The sequence below is a fragment of the Hyperolius riggenbachi genome, chromosome 2, assembly GCF_040937935.1.
Source record: "Hyperolius riggenbachi isolate aHypRig1 chromosome 2, aHypRig1.pri, whole genome shotgun sequence".
Classification (NCBI taxonomy): domain Eukaryota; kingdom Metazoa; phylum Chordata; class Amphibia; order Anura; family Hyperoliidae; genus Hyperolius; species Hyperolius riggenbachi.
In genome coordinates this window covers 397,878,638-397,894,145 of record NC_090647.1, presented here as the reverse complement: position 1 = coordinate 397,894,145, position 15,508 = coordinate 397,878,638, and the positions used below count along the sequence as shown (strand labels likewise).

Here is a 15,508-nt window from a genome sequence, read left to right as displayed (position 1 = left end):
ATAGGTAGCCAGCTATAGGTGCCCTCAGTATAGGAAATCAGGTGTAGGTGCCCTCAGTATAGGTAACCAGCTATAGGCGCCCCCTTGGAAGCTGGCGCCCTGAGCGACCGCTCTGGTCGCTCATATCAAAAGCCGGCTATGATAGTAGAGAGTGGGACACATTCACACTGTTTTTTGCAGAGTGTTCGTGATATGATGCAATTATATTGTTGTAACTAGCTGACCTAAGCCCGTTTAAAAACGGGCTCTAGGTCTTTCACCGCCGCCCGCCGGCCAAGCGCTCAACTGTCCTGCACATGCGCTTGCACCCGCCCGCCATACGCATACGCACCCTCTCGGCCGTCCTGCCTCCTTCCCCGTCCTGTCCCAACGGCTGTGTCGGTGCAGTGAATGCGCAGTAGTGCAAATGCTCTGACACAGGGACAGAACGCAAGGACACTTGTATTTTATACATAGAGATAGTACTTGTAACAAGTAATGGCTTGGCGACTGCTGACACGCAGGAGGTGTCTGCAGCCGCCTTTCTCCCTGGCTCTCAAGGGTCTTCCGTTCCTTCGGCGTCTAGTACGCCGGGAACGGTCTTATCTCCAGCTCACAGGGTTTTATGCGGGCAGAAGACGCGTCAGCTGACCTGCTGGTCGACTGATGTCATGGGTGACTCTCGCCGCTCGGATTGGCCAATTCCGAGATGGGAGTGGCTGAGAGTCTCCCTCTGCTTCTTAAGCCTTCGCTCGGCATTCTCTCACTGTCTGCTGTCGTGAATACTTTGTGTTAGCGCTCAGACCTTAGACTAGTATCCGGTGTGCTTTGATCTGGGAGGAAACCAGGGATTTCACACAGGACTAGGACTATTGTCATTATATTGTATTGATTACCTGTGTATGAATCTAGCTATACTCTGACCTTGCTTCTGCTTAACGTTTCTGTACTTCTGCCTATCTGACTAGTTGCTGAACTTCTGCCTGATTACTGATTACTCTTCTGCCTCACGATTCTGTGCTGATACTTACCTCTCTGTTGCCGAACCTTGCCTGTCTGACCTCTCTACTCACCAGTGGGCCCTTGCCACTGGTGAGGTGTACATTACCCACCAGCTCCTCTGGTGCGGTGTAGTCTAGTGTTCTGTTAGTGACTGATATTACCTTTCCAGCTCCACTGGAAAGGTCTGGACAAAACTATACAAGTCACCTTCCTTGCTATACCTTGCCAGCTCTTCTGGCAAGGACTAGTCGTACCTTTCTTATTATCATTGTTAGAACCTTTCCAGCTCCTCTGGAAAGGTCTGTGTTATAGTCTATATTGTACAGTACATCAAAGGCAGACTGGGCAACTGTCCCTTTAAGCGTTTTTATTCATCTTCATGCCACATTATACATCCATCAAACATGTAAAGGAATGATCAAACCTGATGATGCTGGTGCTGGGGTGTACAGGGTTCGGGTGACCAGGGATAGTGAGAGGACGGCACTACAGCCGTTTCACGCGCACCTGGTGCTTGTTCACGTGCTTGTCCTTGTCCAAAACAGCGCCGCACGGCTTCCTGTATGACGCTCGGGAGCCGCGCCCCCGGCGCTTGTGATTGGACAGAGGAGCTGTGTCTAGAAGGTCGGGGGTGAAGGGGCGGGGAAGCACCAACCTGCGGCGAAGTGATGATAAGAGCCGCATACGCTTGACAAGCAAGCGTATGTAGCATGACATGCCACAGACTGTGTGTGGTGATTACATATAGCAACCCTCATTGTGCTGGACATAGTAAAGTGAAGAAAACATAAAAAACGAGTAGTTTTTTTATGTTTTCTTCACTTTACTGTGTCCAGCACAATGAGGGTTGCTATATGTAATCACCACACATGTCCACAGTCTGTGGCATGTCATGCTACATACGCTTGCTTGTCAAGCGTATGCGGCTCCTAGCATCACATCACCGCTGGTCGGCGCTTCCCCGCCCCTTTACCCCGACCTTCAAGACACAGCTCCTCTGTCCAATCACAAGCGCCGGGGGCGCGGCTCCCGAGCGTCATACAGGAAGCCGCGCGGCGCTGTTTTGGACAAGGACAAGCACGTGAACAAGCACCAGGTGCGCGTGAAACGGCTGTAGTGCCGTCCTCTCACTATCCCTGGTCACCCGAACCCTGTACACTACACCCCAGCACCAGCATCATCAGGTTTGATCATTCCTTTACTTGTTTGATGGATGTATAATGTGGCATGAAGATGAATAAAAACGCTTAAGGGGACAGTTGCCCGGTCTGCCTTTTATGTACTGTACTTTTGCTGACTGCCTTTGCTGTATGACACCGGTTGCACATCCTTTTGTTTACATCACAGCCTCAGCAAAGGGGTGCTTAGGGGCGAAGATTGCCTGGTTGCCGGGTGCTTACGCGGGCCTGCATACCCCTCCTTTGGAGTACTGAGTGCCAAGTTGCCCCCATTCTCTTCCAGTGTACGATAGTCTATATTGTTACTAGCCTCTTGCCAGCTCCTCTGGTAAGGACTAGTTATTCTATTTCTGTACTTTCACTGTTAGTACGCGTCCTGGATTCGGGGTCCCCTGTCCCCGGCTGCACTAGGTCCTGGGAAACGTCCCACTTTCAGCCATGGGATGTCCCGGCCTCGGGACTCTGGTCACTGTCTGAACTGGCCGCGGCGTCTAATAGAAGCCATGCCAGTTCATAGCCCGCAGCCCCGCTCTCGCCGGCATAGTCTTCCGGCAGGCAGAGCAGGGCTACGGGAAGATGGCGTCCGAATCCCTGTACTGAAGACTATTTGTGTCTCCAGTACAGGGCTTCGGGTGTCATCTTTCCGTAGCCCTGCTATTTCATTCAGCGCAGGAGATTTGAGCTGAAGGATAGTCGGGGAAGCTGCACACCAGAGGCCGGCCGGGTGAGGGGACTTCTCCTGTCAGGTGAGTAAATTCTTTCTTTTGCAGGTGAAATGCTGCCCATATTGCGTTTATTTTCTGCTGACATGTTGCCCACATTGCCAGGGGCATAACAATAGGGGCTGCATGGGATGCCGCTGCGGGGGGGGGCCTTGGCCCCATTGGAACCTGCTCAGTGCCGTTTTGGGGGGCAGGAGCCAGGAGGGGACGCAGCGCATGGAGGGGGAGCGATGGCCACACACGGCGGCAGGGAGGAGGGGCCACTCCCCCCACCCTCACCTCGGGCTCCCCCATCAGCGCTTCCTCCTCCGGCATTAATTGGCAGCAGTAGCAGCGGCGGTGTAAAGGGAACGCGGACTTACTTCCGCGTTCCACACTGGAGGATCTTCTCTGTATCAGCGCCCGATGACGCTACTTCCTGATAAACAGGAAGTAGCATCATTGGGCACTGTTACAGAGAAGAATCTCCGGTGTGGAACAAAGTAGTAAGTCCGTGTTCCCTTTAAACCGCCGCCACTACTGCTGCTAATTAATGCCAGAGGAGGAAACGCTGATGGGGAGCCCAAGGTGAGGGAGTGGCCCTTCCTCCTAGCCGCTGTGTGTGGGCATCGCTCCCCCTTCATGCACTGTGTCCCCTTCTGGCTACACTGAGGGCACCCATACCTAGCTAAACTGGGAGCACCCATGCCTGGATATACTGAGGGCACCCATGCCTGGCCACACTGATGGCACCCAAGCCTGGCTACACTGAGGGCACCCATGCCTGGCAACACTGAGGACACCCATGCCTAGCTACACTGAAGGCACCTATACCTAGCTAAACTGGGGGCACCCATGCCTGGCTATACTGAGGGCACCCATGCCTAGCTACACTGAGGGCACCTATACCTAGCTACACTGAGGGTACCCATGCTTGGCTATACTGAGGGCACCCATGCCTAGCTATACTGAGGGCAGCCATGCCTGGCTATACTGAGGGCACCCATGCCTAGCTACACTAAGGGCACCTATACCTAGCTACACTGAGGGCACCTATACCTAGCTAAACTTGGGGCACCCATGCCTGGCTATACTGAGGGCACCCATGCCTAGCTACACTGAGGGCACCTATACCTAGCTATACTGGGGGCACCCATGCCTAGCTATACTAAGGGGACCTATACCTGGCTATACTGGGGGCACCCATGCCTGGCTATACTCGTGGCACCCAAGCCTGGCTAGTGGCTATACTGTGGGTACTCATGCCTGGCTGTACTGTGGGCACCCATGCCTAGCTTTCTTATGTCTCGCTGTTACATCATTACGTTAGCTCCGCCCATACAATGTCATGGCTACACGCGCCGCTCACCCTTCACATTTCCATTTAATTATATATTTGATGCTTGCTGTCACATGAACTTCTCTGTCAGTCAAATCACACATGAAATGAAATGATGTAGTTATTATGGCTAGCAATGTCAGCAGTTATAGGTGGCACTAGTCATCGTTGATCCTTAGTATCTGCCCAAAGTCATAGTTGGTTGGTTCCCACAATTTTTTAACACTGTCATTATAAATAAAATTATAATCTTTTACATTATGCTGTACGTAAGAAGATTCTTAATTAATTAATGTATAATACAGTGGTCATTAATACTGTAATATGTCTTTTTCAGGAATTTACCAGAGGCCGGTACAACCTCTCCACCGCTGCAGCCAAGAAAGGCATGGTCAGGAGGGTGCAGGGGATCCTGCGGACCCAGTTCCAGCAGGTCCTAACCCCCAAGCAGGTCCAGGTGCTTTGGAGCGACCTGAAAAGGAGGGACCAGGACCTGCTGAAGCGGGTGGTGGCAGAAATGGGATGTAAGTCTGCAAACTGTTTGTTTATGTATGTCTATCTTGGGTTTTATATGCTGTATGTATTTATCCTAAAAAAAATTCCATGGGCTATGAATAGTATAGAGTTCTGCAGTATGTACAGTTAAAGTATATATCCGTAAGGTATTCACAGTGCATCACTTTTCCCACATTTTGTTTTGTTACGGGCTTATTCCAAAATGGCTTACACATTTATTTTTCCGTGCTCCTGTGTAGGCATAGTGATGATATTTGTGCAATATGTGCTGATTATACAGCATTCATGCAAATAAAATTATTTAAAAAAATGAGCCCCTAGGCTTAACATTGGTTCACTGATGATCACCTAGCTTTTTTTTAGAAAAATTTGATAGGTGCTGTCGTCCATCTGGACCCTAGATCCTCTCCAGGCCCTAGGCAAGAGCCTTGATTTGCCTTGTGGATGATCCGGCTCTGGTGCACAGCCATTTTTTTTAAGATCTCTCCAGAGCTATTCAACTCTACTGAAGCGTATGCTCTTGCTGGGTCACTCAAGGACATACTGTACATAGAGTTGTCTCGAAGCCACTCAATTGATATCTTGGCTGTGTGCTCAGGGTCGTATTATTACTACAAGATGAACCATTGCCCCAGTCTGCGTTCCAAGTGCTCTCTTTAAAGCCTATCCTAGTTTTATTTTACTGTATTGAAGAGTCATATTCTTTCATGTCCAATAAATAAATAAAAGGTATAAGAATATGATGTTTGTTCTGTGCTTAAATAGAGTAAGGTCCTTATCAAAGTTCACTTGAAAATAGAAATAAAAGTAATTGTAGTTCAAACAAAAAAGTTATTACTTTTTATCCATTTTAACATATATTTTGATCACATTTTATTATTCATTACTCCTTACTACAGCTGCAAGTGGTACCCAGGGAACGTCTTCAACAAGGCCTCCTTCCTCGAGGTCCTCCTCACTTGGCCCCAGTCATCATAGCCAGAGGGCTTACCGGAGGAGAGCCAGCACACCGCTATATGGTAAAATTCTCTTACTGTATGATTAACATTGCATACTATGGAAAAGTGAGTAAATGCTATGTTATATGTATTACAAAGGATTACAAAGGATGAGATACAGAGCCTGAAACTGTCTCTGAATGATGACTCCACTGGATATACATGGGATAAACTACAAACCTTCTATGGGAAACTACAGAGATTCCTAATTAACAACAAAAAGAAAAAACTTCAGAGACTTAGAATTAAGAGTGGACGCCTGGATGCACAAGCAGCAGAAAAAGAGCAACCCACCGGTGTAATGAATCTTTCCTCTTATCAGGCTACTGAAGCTGAAATGTCAGTACTCTCCAAAGGCCTGTCATTCTGCCCTGCGAGACCCATAGTCAGGATTGCACTCTGTGGAGATATGGAGGAATTTTTCAGAAAGCTGCGACTCAAGGAACACTACCATGATAAGGAAGCCTGTGATACAATGGATAATGGACCAAAAGCACCAGATCTAAAAAGAAAAAAAAGAAAAAAAGATGGACCCCCAAAGAAAGAAAAAACACGGCCCTGGATGAATACATCAACAAATTCAGACGCAGAATCTCTGACAGGATCCTGAGTAAAAGAAAGACACTGGCCCAGAACGTAACACCACTGGAGCAACAGGCCATCAGATCCCTTAAGGAGAATAAGGACATTATTATTAAACCAGCGGATAAAGGTGGTGCCATAGTCATAATGAACACCAGTGACTACATCCAGGAGGCACAAAGACAATTATCCAACACCGCTCACCATGCCAAATTACAGGGGGACCCCACAAAAGGCTACAGGATGGCACTTAATAGGATGGTTAACAGATTGCCTGCAAACATCAGACTACATGTAAGGACCCTTATCCCTGAAGAGCCTAGAACAGCCTGCTTTTACATGCTTCCCAAGATCCACAAAGAGGGAAACCCAGGCAGGCCCATAATCTCAGGGAGCAGAACTCTTACAGAGAACATCTAAGGGTGGCAGGAAAACATCTTGAAACCTCTTGTCTGTAAAAGACCCAGCTACTTACAGGATAACACCCAGGGGCGTCGCTAGCCCTATTTTGGGGTGGCACGTGCCCCCAATCTGTCCTGGGGTGCCATGGATCTCAGAGGCTCCCTCCAGCCACCGCCGCATCACTCAGACCTCAGGATCAGGCGGCGAGTCGGTGAACAATCGTGCGGGCGCTAGGACCCAGCGCCCGCACTGATATGCGGAAGTGACATCACTTCCGCATATCGAGCGGGTGCGTCCGGCGCCCGCTGGTACTGGTCGGGTCGCCGCTGATCCTGAGGTCTGCTGCAAGGTAAGGGGGCGGGGAGCAGCGGCGGCTAGAGGGGGGGCCTCCCTGTCACTCACTCACTCCCTAAAGGGCCTCCCTGTCACTCACTCACTCACTGCCTAAAGGGGCTCCCTGTCACTCACTCACTACCTAAAGGGCCTCCTTGTCACTCACTCACTACCTAAAGGGCCTCCCTGTCACTCACTCACTTCCTAAAGGGCCTCCCTGTCACTCAATCACTTCCTAAAGGGGCTCCCTGGCACTCACTCACTCCCTAAAGGGGCTCCCTGGCACTCACTCACTCCCTAAAGGGGCTCCCTGGCACTCACTCACTGCCTAAAGGGGCTCCCTGGTACTCACTCACTGCCTAAAGGGGCTCCCTGGTACTCACTCACTGCCTAAAGGGGCTCCCTGGCACTCACTCACTGCCTAAAGGGGTTTCCTGGCACTCACTCCCTAAAGGGGCTCCCTGGCACTCACTCACTACCTAAAGGGCCTCCCTGTCACTCACTCACTCCCTAAAGGGGCTCCCTGTCACTCACTCACTTCCTAAAGGGGCTCCCTGGCACTCACTCACTGCCTAAAGGGGCTCCCTGGCACTCACTCACTGCCTAAAGGGGCTCCCTGGCACTCACTCACTGCCTAAAGGGGCTCCCTGGCACTCACTCACTGCCTAAAGGGGCTCCTTGGCACTCACTCACTCCCTAAAGGGGCTCCCTGGCACTCACTCACTCCCTAAAGGGGCTCCCTGTCACTCACTCACTTCCTAAAGGGGCTCCCTGGCACTCACTCACTGCCTAAAGGGGCTCCCTGGCACTCACTCACTGCCTAAAGGGGCTCCCTGGCACTCACTCACTGCCTAAAGGGGCTCCCTGGCACTCACTCACTCACTCCCTAAAGGGGCTCCCTGGCACTCACTCACTACCTAAAGGGGCTCCCTGTCACTCACTATCGGGGTTCCTGTCACTCACTACCTAACTGGAGGCACCTGTCACTCACTAGCTAACCTGGGGGTCCCTGTCACTCACTACCTAACTTGGGGGCTACCATATTAAGGGGGCATTCTGCCTATTTATGTGAAATGCTGTCTATTTATGTGCCTCATGACTGCTGAATTTGTCTTGTTGGGAGCCTTATGATTTGTTGGGGGCCTCAAGATTGCTGAATTTGTCTTGTTGGGGGCCTCATGATTTGTTGGAGGCCTCATGATTGCTGAATTTGTCTTGTTGGGGGCCTCATGATTTGTTGGGGGCCTCATGATTGCTGAATTTGTCTTGTTGGGGGTCACATGATTGCTAACTGCGAGACTATGGGAAAAGCTGAATCCTTATCATATGAGACAATAGCATTAAACTTACCTTTTTAGCTTTTTAAAACAGAAAATAAAACTGGGAGGTTCTAAAAAATTTAATACATTTTTCAGGAGTAGGATGGATGAAATTGTTTATCTTCACAGTTTATTTTCAACTTGGATTTTCCATAATGTTCATGTATGAGTTAAAATGTTTGTACAGTATTTAGTTTAAATTGCTGTTGCCACTTTGCGATAGATAAGTGACTTTTGGGTTGCAGTTTGGGCACTCGGCCTCCAAAAGGTTCGCCACCACTGTCATAATCTAATATCCCACCATTGCTAGGTTCATGTAAATTTGTCTCCACCCGTTACCACACCTATATTCTGGTCCATGGCCCACCCATTTTTCCGTGCGGCGCGATAAGCACGCCGCACAACGTGATCCTCATATTTTTGGCACGCTAGCTGCAGTGTGCTGAATTCTGCTGCCTACAGTATGTACAGTATACGCTGTTCTCTAGTGCCTGCACTGTGTGCTGATTTACCTCCAGTGTGTACAGTGTAAGGTGTTACTTTGTGCCTTTACTGATTGTAAACCAGCTATATTGTATGCTGATCCCTGCTACTTTCAGTATGTACAGTATTAGCTGTAAAGCCTGGTACACACATATAATTTTGATTAGCCAATTTTAGCTCTGTTCATAAAATTCATTGTCTGTTGGCCCACTTACTGCACGGGGGTGGTAAAATTGGGGGTCAGTGATTGACCAATCAAAATTGTATGTGCGTATACATCTTTGATCTATGCCTATACTGATTGTAAATTATCTAAATAAAGGACAGGGGGCTCCATCCAATATTTCGATGGGCAGGCCCGTTATCTGTAGCTTACACCGCTGCTAAGTTCATGTACATTTGGCCCCACCCATGGTCACGCCCACTCACCTCATGGCCACGCCCATTTTTGACGCGGCGCGCGCATATACCTCCCCGCCTGGTGCCCACAGGTGCCCCCGATCTCCAAGGACCGTAGAAACGCCCCTGATACCACCCACCTCCTGAACAAACTGACAGCCATCGGCCCAGTACCTGAGGGAACCATACTGGCCACGATGGACATGGAGTCCCTGTACACGAACATTCCCCATGATGATGGTATTGCGGCCTGCCGTAAATATCTTCAGCGTCAGGGCATACCTGTAAAGCCTATTACTGGACTGATCAAATTCATTCTCACTCATAATTATTTCACTTTTGGACAGGACCTCTATTTACAGCAGATGGGCGTGGCAATGGGTTCGCGATTCGCTCCACAGTATGCAAATCTATTCATGGCCAAAATCGAAGAGGAATACCTCAATGCATGTGGCATAAAACCCTTGGCCTACTTCCGCTTCATTGATGATATTTTAATCATCTGGTCCGCAAGTGAGGATGATCTTCTCCAGTTCCACAGGAACTTCAATGCCTTCCATCCTACAATCAAATTGAAACTTACCTACTCTCACACAGCGATTAACTTTCTGGACACCACCATATACATCAGGGGTAACAACATACAAACCTCTGTGTATTGCAAACCTACAGACCGTCCCACATACCTAAGATATGACAGTTTTCATCCCAAGCACATTAAGAACTCTATAATTTACAGCTAAGCTATAAGGTACAACCGGATTTGTTCTGACAGGATGGACAGAGACAAGCACCTGGATCACCTTAAGAACACTTTTATTAAACAAGGTTACAGTCCTCCCATGGCTGAGGCCCAAATCAGGAAAGCCAGCAACATCCCCAGGACTGAACTCACGAAATATAAGCAAAACCAGGAAGAGGAACGTGTCCATTTGGTTGTCACCTACAACCCACACCTGGAAATCTTAAGGAGGATTGCTAAGGAACTTCATCCCATTTTACACAAGGATCACAGACTGAGAACAATATTCCCTAAACCTCCACTCTTGTCATATCGGCAACCACACAATCTAAAACAGATGATTGTCAGGAGCTCTTTGAATAGGCCTCAACAAAACGGAACATCACCCTGCCGACAAAAAATATGTGGGACCTGCAGACACATTTACTCCACTGACAGGGTAACGATACCAGGTTCACAACAGGAGTACAGAGTACAAGGTAAATTTTCCTGTGGGTCCACCAATCTGGTATATCTGATCATGTGTGCTAAATGCCCTAATGTTATGTACGTGGGAGAAACTGGACAAACACTGCGCAAACGTATGAATGGACACAGGCACACTATTAATGATACCAAATCTGGACTCCCAGTTGTTACACACTTTCGGTCCAACAGACACAGCATGGATGATCTTCGTATCACTGCCCTGAAGGGCGGCTTCAAAACGTCAAATGACCGATTAATAGCAGAAACAAAATTTATAAATTGGTTCAAAGCTGTGCAGAAGGGTTTGAATAAGGACAACAACTTTCTATAGTGGTATGAGATTGATGATATATGAACTGTCTCAGCCACTCTAGCTGAACTTGTGAACTAAGAATTTACGATACCTCTGGGTCAATCCTAATACCAGGTCTGTGAGCAATGGAGTAAACAAGGATCCTTATCTTACCCCATTTAGATGGTCTGTTTGTATTAAGGCGTCTTAATGACGTATTAATGCTTGAAAAAAATATCTGTTTTCCCTTTTGATGTTGCATGTATATAAGCTGTCTGTACCACCAGCTTGCAAACTAACAGGATGTAAACCTGACGAAGGCTGCAAGGCCGAAAGCTTGTTTATTCTTATTCATTTGTAGTTAGCCAATAAATGGTATCATCCTGATTTAAAACTTCTTGCTTTTACTGATGGCTAACACGGTACAATACCCTACTGGTATTACAATACAGGTTCTTATTTTTAGGGATGATCATTGAGATTGAAATATGCACAAGTTGATGGTTTGCTGGGTTAACCTATTTTCCCCATTTTTTTTACAGTTCCTCTATCGACATACATGTGGCTGAGGCGCCAGGTGAGGAGGAACCGGCGGATCCAGGACCGTAAAATCAGCATCCTCCAGGCCCAGGTGTTTGAGCTGTGGGAGAATATGGCCCGAGTGCAGGAGTTGGTCCGCCAGCTCAAGGGCACAGGGGGTAGAGGGGACTCTTGAGAGTTGTTTTTTTTTTTATCAAATGCAAGTCTTGATTCTGGTTGATGGTATTTGGAACATTCTTTGCTGTGAACTTACCCCCCCCCCCCCCCCCCAAAAAAAAAATTGCACTTTGCAAAAAAAAAAAAAAAATTGCTCATTGCAGAACAAAAAAAATATTTTTATTAAACAAGTATAAGTTTCTTCTCTTTTGTTGTATGATCTCTGACACTGACACATTGTTTTGGACTAAATAATCGCAAAAGAAATGCAATGACATTGTTAGTACAATGCATTTCTGAGACATATTTTTATGCAGAATGCTTGGTTGTATGTGTCACATTGCTTGTGAGGCAATCCCTTAATTTTTTAGATCTTCAATGTCCAACACAAAGCACCAGTGTGAAAATGTACAGTGTGAAGAGTATATGAAGCAATTATTCATTGCTTTTTAGTTCTCTTTTACAGCGTATGTGCAGGCTCAGTCTCCTCTAATTTCTTCCTCCCTACTTCTGCGTGGCCCGCGTCATAGTGCACCGAACAATGATGTGCTTTAGAGAGTCGGAAATAATTAGAGGAGACAGAGCCTGCGCATGCGCTGTAAGGACCCGCAGACATCATTTTTCAGGTTACAGCTCTACTTTCTGTAGGAGCCATGGTTTCAATAGCATTGAGAGCGAGCATACCGAGCATAAGAGAGGGAGTGTATACTCTTCATATACACTTGGTTATACTTAAAAGCATACCCAGTGCCCTTGCTCAGTGTCCCTTTCAGTTTTTTGTTTTTTTGGGGGGGGAGGTAGTTTGGACTGGTTTGCAAATACTTTGCTTTAAAATACTTACTGAGCCTCCAGCGACGTTTTGTAGCCTTCCTGAAGCTCCTAGCATGCTCCAAGTGGCTTTTCGATGTCCTCTGTGCACGGCAGCAGGTGTATCACTTGACTCTAAGCAGGTCAGGTAACACACCGGCTTCCATGCAAGGAGGATGGCAGAAAGCCGCTAGGAGTTTCAGGAGGGCTGCAAGATGTTGCCTATAGGTTCAGTGAGTATTTTGGAGCAGGTTTGTGTTTTTTCTGCTGGTGGTTCAAGTAACCGACAAGCAAATGAATACGGCATCACGTGATCCCTGCTGGTGGTGGATATTGGGGACTTAACATATATATAAATAGATAGATGGATAGATAGATAGATAGATAGATAGATAGATAGAGATATATATCTACATCTGATAATATATCTGTATGCATATATATCTGATACAGTATACATATAAATACAGGTAGCCAGACAGACCTCTCCATCCAGTTAAAGGGAACCTTAACTGTGGGCCCAAAAAATAATTCACTTACCTGGGGCTTTCCCAAGCCTCCTGCAGCCGTCCTGTGCCCGCGCCGGTCCTTCGGTGCCCTCCGGTCTCCCTCCGCGGCTAAGTTTTGTTTTCGCCCGACTGCCAGTTGTCCTCCGGCAAAGCGTCCTCTTCTTCCGCATTCCCCGTCGTAAAGAGACGTAAAGCGCGTCCCGCATGACGGCACCGAAGGACCGGCGCGGGCACAGGACGGGTGCAGGAGGCTTGGGAAAGCTCCAGGTAAGTGAATTTTTTGGGGGGCCCACAGTTAAGGTTCCCTTTAAATATACATAGCCAGACCTGCCCCCTCTCCCCCCAGGAATTCATAGGTAACCAGACCTGTCCCTACTACCCCCAGTAACTCATAGGTAGCCAGACCATTCCTTCCTTCCCCCCCCCAGTAATTCATGGGTAGCCAGACCTCTCCCCCCCTTCCCCCAGTAACTCATAGGTAGCCAGACCTCTCCCCCCTCCCCCCAGTAACTCATAGGTAGCCAGACCTCTCCCCCCTCCCCCCAGTAATTCATAAGTAGGCAGACCTGCACCCCCCCCCCCCATTTAAATATAACAGTTCTTTTTGTATTGAATCAAATGAATCGGTTCAGAGCTGATTCATTTGATTCAATACAAAAAGAACCGGCTCATTGATGAGCCGGTTACTATAGCTTAGAATGCGTCCTGTGCAGGACATATAGTGTCGGCTCTCGCTGTCTCCCCACCTGCCTGCACCTGTCACCATTTTTTTAAAGGTACAGGTAAGTATTTCTGGTTAATTTAGAATAATAAAATACTTTTCTTGTGGTTGTGTTTTTATTTCATTTAATCCCTTTGTGGAAATGGGTAAGGGTACTTTATACCCCTATACTCATTTCTCCTGGGAGGGGGATGGGCATCTGGGGTCCCCTTCTTAATGGGGACTCCCAGATGCCACCATGAACCCCCCCAGGGGGTCATTGCCCCACCTCCTCCTGGGGCACCGGAGGTGGGGAAGAGCCCCTTGTCCATGGATTGGACAAGGGTTCCGGGGGGGGGGGGGGAGGGAGAGGCTTGGCCGCCCCTCCCCCCAGAGCCCCACCATACCATGGACAATGCGGGCTGGTATAGCTCAGGGTGTGAAGCCCCAGTCGGCCGGGGCTCTGCATTCTGGCTATCCCAGCCTGCATGGAGGACAAGGGGTTACAAAGGCTCGGGAGGGGGGGACACCACATAATTTTTTTTTTCAGATTTCCCACACTCAGCACATAAAAATAATAATAATAAAACAAATTTTTAAAGGACTTCCGAGGCCACAAATATGAAAAAGGTTAAATACCATTTCATAATCCAGATCCATGGAGGACTCCATCCGCGCCCTCCCGTTCATTCCACCATGGCACCCGCAGTAATACCGGCCCCGGTCGGGTCCGGACCCCAACGAACGGGTCGGGTTCTCATTCCCCCCCCCCCCCAATATGGCCACCACAAATTGCCGCGGCTGCGCAGTCTGCATAGACGTGATTGCAGCTGAGCAGCTCTAGGGCCTCCTCCCGCCGTGTCATCAATATGCGTGCATACATCGGACGCATCGGGAGTAGGCCCTAGAGCTGCGCAGCCACAATCGCGTCTATGCAGACTGCGCAGCCGCGGCAATCTGTGGTGGCCATATTGAGGGGGGAATGAGAACCCGACCCGTTTGGAGGGGTTGGGACCCGACCGGAGCCGGTATTACTGCGGGAGCCATGGCGGAATGAACGGGAGGGCGCGGATGGCGTCCTCCATGGATCTGGATTATGAATAGGTATTTAACTTTTTTCACATTTGTGGCCTCGGAAGTCCTTTAAATATTGTTTCCTGCTATCTTTTTAACATATCCTGCAAATTTGGTGTTGCTAGGATGCCTTTGCTATTAACTGCTAAAGTCGACGGGTGATAACCAACCAGAGTTATAGGGGTGCAAAGGTGCTGAATTTTGCCATTGGCTTTTATTGGGCTCCCTATTTCACTTTCAAAAATCTCAAATCTTTTCAAAGGGCGATGGCTCAGCAGTGGCACATTTTCATGACTGGTGAGTTTCGGGCCCCTAGGCCAAAGAGGTCATAGCCTAGGGTCACAAAATTTATTTGGGCAATGTTAATGGTGGCGATTCTGATGAACATAAATCGCAGCCATGGCCGTTAGCAAAGTCTGAATATCATGACATGTCTCATGCAGGTAGAAGGCATATTGTTGTACTTGCACTCCAATTTTGGGTTCCCTCCATCTCTGCAAAACCAGAGTTACGGGGGTGCAAAAGTGCTAAAATCCCCCATAGGCTTTCATTGGGCTCCCTATTTCACTTTCAAAAATCTCAAATCTGTTCAAAGGGTGATGGCTCAGCAGTGGCAAATTTTCTAGCATTGTAGGGACTCTTACGGGGATCATGACTGGTGAGTTTCGGGATGCAGCAAGAAAAGTGATCCCTCAGCTCTACCGCAAAGTAATAGATATACCAGGGAGTCAACCAGTCCACACCTGGATCCCTCTTAGGTGTGTAACATTCACAGCAGCAAAGACAAAATGACTGGGTCTCCACCTGGATTTGTGCAAAAATGCTGGTTTATTGTACCATAGTAATAGAAAAAACACATGCAGTTTCGGCCAGCGGCCTTTTCGGACGCTGGCCAAAGAGGTCATAGCCTAGGGTCACAAAAACCTGCTTATTTGGGCAATTATTATTATTATTATTTATTATATTTATAAAGTGCCAACATATTACGC

At 48.2% G+C, this 15,508-nt stretch overlaps 1 long non-coding RNA gene across 1 annotated transcript in view; it reads left to right on the top strand.

Moving 5' to 3' along the window:
- LOC137544507 (uncharacterized) overlaps positions 1-4,652 on the top strand; it is a 52,234-nt gene extending 47,582 nt beyond the window's left edge. The window contains exon 3 of the long non-coding RNA XR_011025888.1: positions 4,537-4,652. This is a non-coding gene — a long non-coding RNA (uncharacterized lncRNA). The remainder of the gene's footprint in view (positions 1-4,536) is intronic.
- Positions 4,653-15,508: the final 10,856 nt, after the last annotated feature.